Source organism: Anopheles funestus (assembly GCF_943734845.2).
Source record: "Anopheles funestus chromosome X unlocalized genomic scaffold, idAnoFuneDA-416_04 X_unloc_54, whole genome shotgun sequence".
Taxonomy (NCBI): domain Eukaryota; kingdom Metazoa; phylum Arthropoda; class Insecta; order Diptera; family Culicidae; genus Anopheles; species Anopheles funestus.
The window spans coordinates 19537-30000 of record NW_026045181.1 but is presented as its reverse complement, the minus strand read 5'-3'; the positions used below and the strand labels follow the sequence as shown (position 1 = coordinate 30000).

The 10464-nt window shown below is 47.1% G+C and overlaps 1 non-coding gene across 1 annotated transcript; it reads right to left on the bottom strand.

The window, feature by feature from the left end:
* Positions 1-16: 16 nt before the first annotated feature.
* On the bottom strand, positions 17-174 carry LOC125773804 (5.8S ribosomal RNA). The gene has a single exon (XR_007420383.1). It is a non-coding gene; the product is annotated as a 5.8S ribosomal RNA (ribosomal RNA).
* Between the last annotated feature and the right edge of the window lie 10290 nt (positions 175-10464).

Below are 10464 nucleotides of genomic sequence, written 5' to 3'. Positions count from 1 at the left end.
ATATCAAGGAATTGATAGGCACTCAAGAATGTGTGCATCGGCCGGGTTTAATCGTCCGACGCGCAATATGCGTTCAACTTATCGGTGTTCATGTGTCCTGCAGTTCACATTGTGACGCGCATTTAGCTGCGGTCTTCATCGATCCATGAGCCGAGTGATCCCCTGCCTAGGGTTTTATAGTAAGGTTCCCAATGTAACACAATCCCGGTGGTACGTCCAAAGACTAACTTTCTGACTAAGTTGTCTTTATTACCCAATAGTCCCAGGCCTTGTGACTTGTGGCTCATGTCTACGCCCATGGCCACCATTCGCTAAGATAGTTTTGAAGTCACTTTGAAGGCCCAGGAACAACTCTCTTAGCACATCGGTTAACCTGGCGCCGCAGTCAACTCATGTGCTTGGATCGGATCGAGCTATTGAGTATTGGGCCTGCATACTCGCTCATCCGTATCCTTTGCGTACCGCCCCATGGCCCTTGTATGTCTGCACCACAGTTCCTGTTCGTTCCGTGCCTATGGCCGGATACGTATTGCACATCGGTTAACCTGACGCCGCAGTCAACTCATGTGCTTGGATCGGATCGAGCTATTGAGTATTGGGCCTGCATACTCGCTCATCCGTATCCTTTGCGTACCGCCCCATGGCCCTTGTATGTCTGCACCACAGTTCCTGTTCGTTCCGTGCCTATGGCCGGATACGTATTGCACATCGGTATACCTGTCGCTACTCAGGCAACTCGTGTGCGTGGATTGGATCGAGAACATGGTGTGTGCCCCATGTTATAATTGATAGTCCATATCCACTTTATAGGTTAAAGTCATAAGTTGTGATTGCACAACCATTCTTCATAAGAGTTTAATCACTCTTCAACTAACTTTCGTTCTGGTGTCTTGGTATCAAATCGCGTAAGACACAAGATTCTACTGGCCAAATAGAATCTAGCACATTGGTTAACCTGGCGCCGCAGTCAACTCATGTGCTTGGATCGGATCGAGCTATTGAGTATTGGGCCTGCATACTCGCTCATCCGTATCCTTTGCGTACCGCCCCATGGCCCCGTCCTTAGAGTTAATGACTAGTAGGCTTAACTCTTTGTATGTCTGCACCACAGTTCCCGTTCGTTCCGTGCCGTGGCCGGATACGTATTGCACATCGGTATACCTGTCGCTACTCAGGCAACTCGTGTGCGTGGATTGGATCGAGCTCATGGGGTGTGTAGAGATTCCATGTTATAATTGCAAGTCCATATCCACTTTATAGGTTAAAGTCATAAGTTGTGATTGCACAACCATACTTCATAAGAGTTTAATAACTCTTCAACTAACTTTCGTTCTGGTGTCTTGGTATCAAATCGCATAAGACACAAGATTCTACTGGCCAAATAGAATCTAGCACATTGGTTAACCTGGCGCCGCAGTCAACTCATGTGCTTGGATCGGATCGAGCTATTGAGTATTGGGCCTGCATACTCGCTCATCCGTATCCTTTGCGTACCGCCCCATGGCCCCGTCCTTAGAGTTAATGACTAATAGGCTTAACTCTTTGTATGTCTGCACCACAGTTCCCGTTCGTTCCGTGCCGTGGCCGGATACGTATTGCACAACAGTAGATACCATCACCTGACGTATCTAACACACCACTATTGTAACTCGTCGTCGAAGGACCTTTCAAGTGCCTGATGGCCAGGGGAGCTCTTACACGGCACGGAGACACAGTGATGCTCGCCCATCACAGTGTACAACGATCGAGTTTGCTTAAGTGTCTGGGTACCTACACACCAGACACAATGCAATGGCCACGGATCCACACAAGGCACATCACATGCAGAAAGCTTCACCAGATTATGACACATACCACACTCTTGTAACTCGTCGTCGAAGGGGCGTTCAAAGTGCCTTACGGCTAGGGGAGATCTAGCACGGCACGGAGACACAGTGATGGTTGCCCATCAAAGTGTACAACGATCGAGTTTGCTTTCCGCGCAAGCGTTCTAAGTGTCTGGGTACCTACACACCAGACACAATGCAATGGCCACGGATCCACACAAGGCACATCACATGCAGAAAGCTTCACCAGATTCTGACACATACCACACTCTTGTAACTCGTCGTCGAAGGGGCGTTCAAAGTGCCTTACGGCTAGGGGGGATCTAGCACGGCACGGAGACACAGTGATGGTCACCCATCAAAGTGTACAACGAACGAGTTGGCTTTCAACAAATTCTGACACATAGCAAGCGAGCGACCGAGCTACACCGAAGGCAGCCCATGGTTGGTCACTCGCGGACGATCATCAGTAATGATCCTTCCGCAGGTTCACCTACGGAAACCTTGTTACGACTTTTACTTCCTCTAAATCATCAAGTTCGGTCAACTTCAGCCATGCCAGCTGCAGCTCACGAAGGAACCGCGGAAGGTAAGCCTCCAGAAACCTCACTAAATAATCCATCGGTAGTAGCGACGGGCGGTGTGTACAAAGGGCAGGGACGTAATCAGCACTAGCTAATGACTAGTGCTTACTAGAAATTCCAGGTTCATGGGGACCGTTGCAGTCCCCAATCCCGACTAGATGGGCATTTTAGTGATTTCCCGTTCCTCTCGGAATGGGGGCGCCTATTGGCGAGAACACGCTGCGACCCACATTGTAGCACGCGTGCAGCCCAGAACATCTAAGGGCATCACGGACCTGTTATCGCTCATTCTCAGCTTGCTAAACACAAGTTGTCCCGCTAAGCAGGGCAAACGTAGCCGACGACCGCCCGTGAAGGCGCCGCCCGGCTGTAACGTCAGGTGCGCCCGGAGGCGCACTGCTGACAGCGTTCTAGTTAGCATGTTTGAGTCACGTTCGTTATCGGAATTAACCAGACAAATCATTCCACGAACTAAGAACGGCCATGCACCACTACCCTTAAATTTGAGAAAGAGCTATCAATCTGTCTTACCTCGATAAGTTTGGACCTGGTAAATTTTCCCGTGTTGAGTCAAATTAAGCCGCAAGCTCCACTTCTTGTGGTGCCCTTCCGTCAATTCCTTTAAGTTTCAACTTTGCAACCATACTTCCCCCGGAACCCGATTTTGGTTTCCCGGAAGCGACTGAGAGCACCGAATAGGGGTAGCGTCTCCCAATTGCTAATTGGCATCGTTTACGGTTAGAACTAGGGCGGTATCTAATCGCCTTCGATCCTCTAACTTTCGTTCTTGATTAAAGAAAGCATCCATGGCAAACGCTTTCGCTTCAGTTGGTCCTACGACGGTCTACGAATTTCACCTCTCGCGCCGTAATACCAATGCCCCCAACTACTTCTGTTAATCATTACCTCTAGGTTTCTGACAAACCAACGAAATCGTATAAACCGAGGTCATATTCCATTATTCCATGCAAGATTATTCTCGGCCAACGCCAACCCCACGGGGGGGCCGGACGCTTTGTCTTAGCCTGCTTTGAGCACTCTAATTTGTTCAAGGTAAATGTGAGTATCTTGAGCACCATGAGGAGCCCGTGCCGGAGTTAACCGGTAGCACGGTACTCGTTCACAGAGTAACGCCCAAGTACACCATTGTGAGTCGCAGCCGTGAGCGCGCGCACGAACGGCCCCGGCGTGTAACCGGGCGCCCGTGGCGGTCACGTGTCTGGACGGGCAATCAACTTCGAACGTTTTAACCGCAACAACTTTAATATACGCTAGTGGAGCTGGAATTACCGCGGCTGCTGGCACCAGACTTGCCCTCCACTTGATCCTTGTTGAAGGATTTATACTCAACTCATTCCAATTATGGACCATCGTTAGAGAGGTCCATATTGTTATTTCTCGTCACTACCTCCCCGTACTGGGATTGGGTAATTTACGCGCCTGCTGCCTTCCTTGGATGTGGTAGCCATTTCTCAGGCTCCCTCTCCGGAATCGAACCCTGATTCCCCGTTACCCGTCGCAACCATGGTAGTCCTCTACACTACCATCAATAGTTGATAGGGCAGACATTTGAAAGATCTGTCGTCAGTCGACAAGCGACCATACGATCTGCGTCCTTATCCAGACTTCAACTCAAGCCGCCCGGAGGCGATTGGTTTAACTAATAAGTGCACCAGTTCAGCTACCCGCGAGGGCAACAGTCCCGGCATGTTGCATGTATTAGCTCTGGATTTTCCACAGTTATCCAAGTAACTAGTGGTAGGATGATCTTGTGAATTATAGCTGTTATACTGAGCCTTATGCGGTTTCACATTCATTTATGTTTGTACTTAGACATGCATGGCTTAACCTTTGAGACAAGCGTATATTACTGGTAGGATCAACCAGAATTCGTTCCACTACAGACACACACTCGCTTAGTGGGAAATAAATTTCCACACAACTCTCTCTCTCTAGAACCATATGGAATGGCTCTTTGGTGTTGGGTAAGGCACCAATTTGTTGGGGTGTAACGGTCACCACCAACTTTAAGTTTGTTAGGGCACAACGGAAACCACTAACTAAACTTTAGGAAACTAAATTTCCTCACACATTATCTCTCACCATATTAGCACTAGGTGCTATCCACGATTGTACAACGTTTCAACTCTTGAATCGACCGTAGGGCCGCGGAATTGCTTCCGGGCCCCTATTCTCGCTATTAATTGTTCATCTCTTTCAATACATCGAGTTCGTTCCATTGGGTAGTTCGCATGGCGAACGTTTTGATGCAGCCCCCTGGGGGACCACGGCACTTTACACCGGGTATGGTGTATGCGCAACCTACAGATAACAATAAACCCCTTATGCGTGTGTAAACCGATGTTGGGCTGCTCAACATCTTTCATGGTTACATCACTTGCACCAGAACCCACGGTGCCGATTTGGTAATATGTTGTACATTTACTCTCAAGATGTACGCTTCGGCCCCTTATTCAGGGGCTCAAGCTATTACCAGCAAGAACAATCCTCATCCAGACTTGAACTCGAAACACCTGGAGGCGAACGGTTTAACTAATAAGTGCACCAGTCTTGAATCCATGCGTCGGTGGAAACAATGCCGGCGTGTTGCATGTATTAGCTCTGAACTTAGCGAGTGATTGCCTTGCAGCTGTCATACTGAGCGTAGAGCGTGATTATCGCTCACTTGAACCATGTTGAATGGCTCTTTGGTGTAGGGTAAGGCACCAATTTGTTGGGGCACAACGAAACCACCAACTTAAGACTTGCTTATAGGCATTTCAACGTTTTCAACTCTTAAATCGACCGTGTTTCATTATCATCTCTTCTTCTTATTAAATGCATCGAGTTCGTTCCATTGGGTAGTTCGCGTGGCGAACGGTTTGATGCAGCCCCCCGGGGGGGACCACGGCACTTTACACCGGGCATGGTGTATGCGCAACCTACAGATTATTTGTGATCGATAATGCACCACTTCTTACACGACTGACCAGTCGACAGCGCTGCCTTCCTATTATGCGTGTGTAAACCGATGTTGGGCTGCTCAACATCTTTCACGGTTACATCACTTGCACCCGAACCCATGGTGCCGATTTGGTAATATGTTGTACATGGTCTCAAGATGTACGCTTCGACCCCTTATTCAGGGGCTCAAGCTATTACCAGCAAGATCAATCCTCATCCAGACTTGAACTCGAAACACCCGGAGGCGAACGGTTTAACTAATAAGTGCACCAGTCTTGAATCCATGCGTCGGTGGAAACAATGCCGGCATGTTGCATGTATTAGCTCTGAACATAGCGAGTGATTGCCTTGTAGCTGTCGAACTGAGCGTAGAATGTGATTATCGCTCACTTGGAAAGGGTCAAGCCCTTTCGAGTCGTCCCGGTTTTTACGCCAGACGACTCGGTTCACCATCTTTCGGGATACAAGTTGACTAAGTGGTACCACTACACTTATCAACTTTCGATTTGGTAATCCTCATCCAGCTTCCTTTCTGGAGGGTCCCGAGGATTACCAATTGGGCTGTCATACTGAGCTCATATATTGGAGATCGATAATGCACACTTCTTACACGACTGACCAGTCGACAGCGCTGCCTTCCTATTATGCGTGTGTAAACCGATGTTGGGCTGCTCAACATCTTTCACGGTTACATCACTTGCACCAGAACCCACGGTGCCGATTTGGTAATATGTTGTACATTTACTCAAGATGTACGCTTCGGCCCCTTATTCAGGGGCTCAAGCTATTACCAGCAAGATCAATCCTCATCCAGACTTGAACTCGAAACACCCGGAGGCGAACGGTTTAACTAATAAGTGCACCAGTCTTGAATCCATGCGTCGGTGGAAACAATGCCGGCATGTTGCATGTATTAGCTCTGAACATAGCGAGTGATTGCCTTGTAGCTGTCGAACTGAGCGTAGAATGTGATTATCGCTCACTTGAAAGGGTCAAGCCCTTTCGAGTCGTCCGGTTTTTACGCCAGACGACTCGGTTCACCATCTTTCGGGATACAAGTTGACTAAGTGGTACCACTACACTTATCAACTTTCGATTTGGTAATCCTCATCCAGCTTCCTTTCTGGAGGTCCCGAGGATTACCAATTGGGCTGTCCATACTGAGCTCATATATTGGAGATCGATAATGCACACTTCTTACACGACTGACCAGTCGACAGCGCTGCCTTCCTATTATGCGTGTGTAAACCGATGTTGGGCTGCTCAACATCTTTCACGGTTACATCACTTGCACCAGAACCCACGGTGCCGATTTGGTAATATGTTGTACATTTACTCAAGATGTACGCTTCGGCCCCTTATTCAGGGGCTCAAGCTATTACCAGCAAGAACAATCCTCATCCAGACTTGAACTCGAAACACCCGGAGGCGAACGGTTTAACTAATAAGTGCACCAGTCTTGAATCCATGCGTCGGTGGAAACAAAGCGGCGTGTTGCATGTATTAGCTCTGAACTTAGCGAGTGATTGCCTTGCAGCTGTCGAACTGAGCGTAGAGCGTGATTATCGCTCACTTGAACCATGTTGAATGGCTCTTTGGTGTAGGGTAAGGCACCAATTTGTTGGGGCACAACGAAACCACCACTTAAGACTTGCTTATAGGCATTTCAACGTTTTCAACTCTTTAAATCGACCGTGTTTCATTATCATCTCTTCTTCTTATTAAATGCATCGAGTTCGTTCCATTGGGTAGTTCGCGTGGCGAACGGTTTGATGCAGCCCCCCGGGGGGGACCACGGCACTTTACACCGGGCATGGTGTATGCGCAACCTACAGATCACCAATATATTTGTGATCGATAATGCACACTTCTTACACGACTGACCAGTCGACAGCGCTGCCTTCTATTATGCGTGTGTAAACCGATGTTGGGCTGCTCAACATCTTTCACGGTTACATCACTTGCACCCGAACCCATGGTGCCGATTTGGTAATATGTTGTACATGGTCTCAAGATGTACGCTTCGACCCCTTATTCAGGGGCTCAAGCTATTACCAGCAAGATCAATCCTCATCCAGACTTGAACTCGAAACACCCGGAGGCGAACGGTTTAACTAATAAGTGCACCAGTCTTGAATCCATGCGTCGGTGGAAACAATGCCGGCATGTTGCATGTATTAGCTCTGAACATAGCGAGTGATTGCCTTGTAGCTGTCGAACTGAGCGTAGAATGTGATTATCGCTCACTTGAAAGGGTCAAGCCCTTTCGAGTCGTCCGGTTTTTACGCCAGACGACTCGGTTCACCATCTTTCGGGAAGGGACCGTCTCGGTCGCAAGCTGCTCCGGTCCCCCAAACACCTGCGACAAATGATAGGAAATGCCGACATCAATACGTGTTCAGTTTGGTTTATCGCTCATAGGTCCTTTTTGACCATCGATCCCTGATTATAACTCTCAATTAAACAGTCAGGAGAGTAAGGCATGCCCATCGATATCTCATCGACAGGCGATACCGCAAGAACGGCCAACGACACATCAGGTGATCGATTATTGCTACGACTTTTGCTTAATCGTTTCCACTCCTTAGAGAAAGAAACCCCCGGGGACCGTCTCGGTCGCAAGCTGCTCCGGTCCCTAAACAACCTGCGACAAATGATAGGAAATGCCGACATCAATATGTGTTCAGTTTGGTTTATCGCTCATTGGTCTGTTTGACCATCGATCCCTGATTAAACTCTCAGTAATCCAGTCGGGGAGAGTAAGGCATGCCCATCGATATCTCATCGACAGGCGATACCGCTTGAACGGCCAACGAGCACATCAGAGGATCGTATCTTGCTACAACTCTTGCTTAATAGTTTCCACTCCTTGGAGAAAGAAACCCCCGGGGACCGTCTCGGCCGCAAGCTGCTCCGGTCCCTAAACAACCTGCGGCATCAAATGATAGGAAAAGCCGACATCAATACGTGTTCAGTTTGGGTTTATCGCTCATTGGTCTTGTTTGACCATCGATCCCTGATTAATACTCTCAATTAGAAGGTCGGTAGAGTAAGGCATGCCCATCGATATCTCATCGACAGGCGATACCGCATGAACGGCCAACGACACATCAGAGGATCGTATCTTGCTACAACTCTTGCTTAATAGTTTCCCACTCCTTGGAGAAAGAAACCCCCGGGGACCGTCTCGGCCGCAAGTTGCTCCGGTCCCTAAACAACCTGCGGCATCAAATGATAGGAAAAGCCGACATCAATACGTGTTCAGTTTGGTTTATCGCTCATAGGTCTGTTTGACCATCGATCCTAGAATTCAACTTTCGAGTAAGGCATGCCCGTCGATATCTCATCGATAGGCGATACCGGTAGAACGGCCAACGACACACATCTAGGATCGCATTTACTCTTCCTTGGATGGATAACCAATACCCTAGGACCGTTTCATCGCGAGCTGCTCCGGTCCTCAAACAAACTCGCGAACCACCGATAGGATGATATTAGGAATGGCCGACTTTCATCCTTTAACTCTCAGTTCTGCTTACCAAAACATAGGTACTTGGACCTTAAAGACCACTATATGTTCCCCGATCGGGGGCAATCGGAACGTCTATCCTCATCAACATCGTTTCACTCATTCCGAACCACCAAATTGGACAGACAGTACCATATTCACCAACCGATTGCTTCAACTTCGCAAACTGTATGGTAAGTTCTACTAATTTCACATCTTACCATCGACTAATAGTGCATAAATCCACTTGGAAATCACTTTTCCTTGGTCCTCGGACCTTCTACGACAACGTCCAACAAATATCCGAAGTCGTTTCCCAACTTAGACCAAGCATTTCGTATCTCATAATTGACGATCAAAATCTAAAAACCACATTTTGAGCCAGAAGCAGTCGTCCGATCGTCCTGGGGGTAGTCTCAATCGATTTAGAAGGGCCCAATTCATAAAGATACGTACTCAGTCAAATTCATGCTTCTGGCTCACCTACCCCCTATATAGAAAACGAAAGCGTACAGGCGTGGAAAACGTGCCATTTTTCTCCATCACGGACTTTTTTTTTCTCGTTGCACCGACTCTAGTAAAAAAGTGAAATTTTTTACTAGTTACCAACTTTTGCAAATTATCATCGGATATCACTTTTCATGGTCTATAGTAAGTTCTTATCACGTTTTAGTAGTTTTTGAAAAAAAAATTTTTTTGAACTTTTCAAAATTTTTCAAAACAAAGTTTTTGTAGGCGGTTTTGTGTATGGAGGGTTACTAGTCTCGGGGTCACTGTTTGACCAAAAAACCACTATATATCATTCGAAAGGTAATTTCAAGGGCTACAAAAAATTGTTCTACGGCACCCCCCTCCGACGTCTAGTATTCGAGTTATTGGCCAAAAACCATCACTTGAGCGATTTTTCGTTCAGGGTACCCGACTCTAGTAAAAAAGTGAAATTTTTCTCGATTGACCAAGTGTTGCAAATGACCATCGGATTTCACTTTTTATGGTCTATAGTGAGTTCTGATCACGATTTGGTACTTTTTGAAAAAATTTTTTTGACGCACTTTTCAAAATTTTGCAAAACCAAAACTTTTTAGGCGGTTTTGTGTATGGAGGGTTACTAGTCTCGGGGTCACTGTTTGACCAAAAAACCACTATATATCATTCGAAAGGTAATTTCAAGGGCTACAAAAAATTGTTCTACGGCACCCAACTCCGACGTCTAGTATTCGAGTTATTGGCCAAAAACCGCAACTATAGCGGTTTTTCGTACAGGGTACCCGACTCTAGTAAAATGATGCGATTTTTACTAGTCTAGGAACTTTTTGGTCAAAAAATCAAGTATATGTCATTCGATAGATAATTTCAAGGGCTACCAAAAATTGTTCCACGACACCCCCCTGCGACGTCTAGTATTCGAGTTATTAGCCAAAAACCGCAACTTAAGCGGTTTTTCGTCCAGGGTACCCGACTCTAGTAAAATGATGCGATTTTTACTAGTCTAGGGAACTTTTTGGCCAAAAATCAAGTATATGTCATTCGATAGATAATTTCAAGGGCTACCAAAAATTGTTCCACGACACCCCCCTGCGAC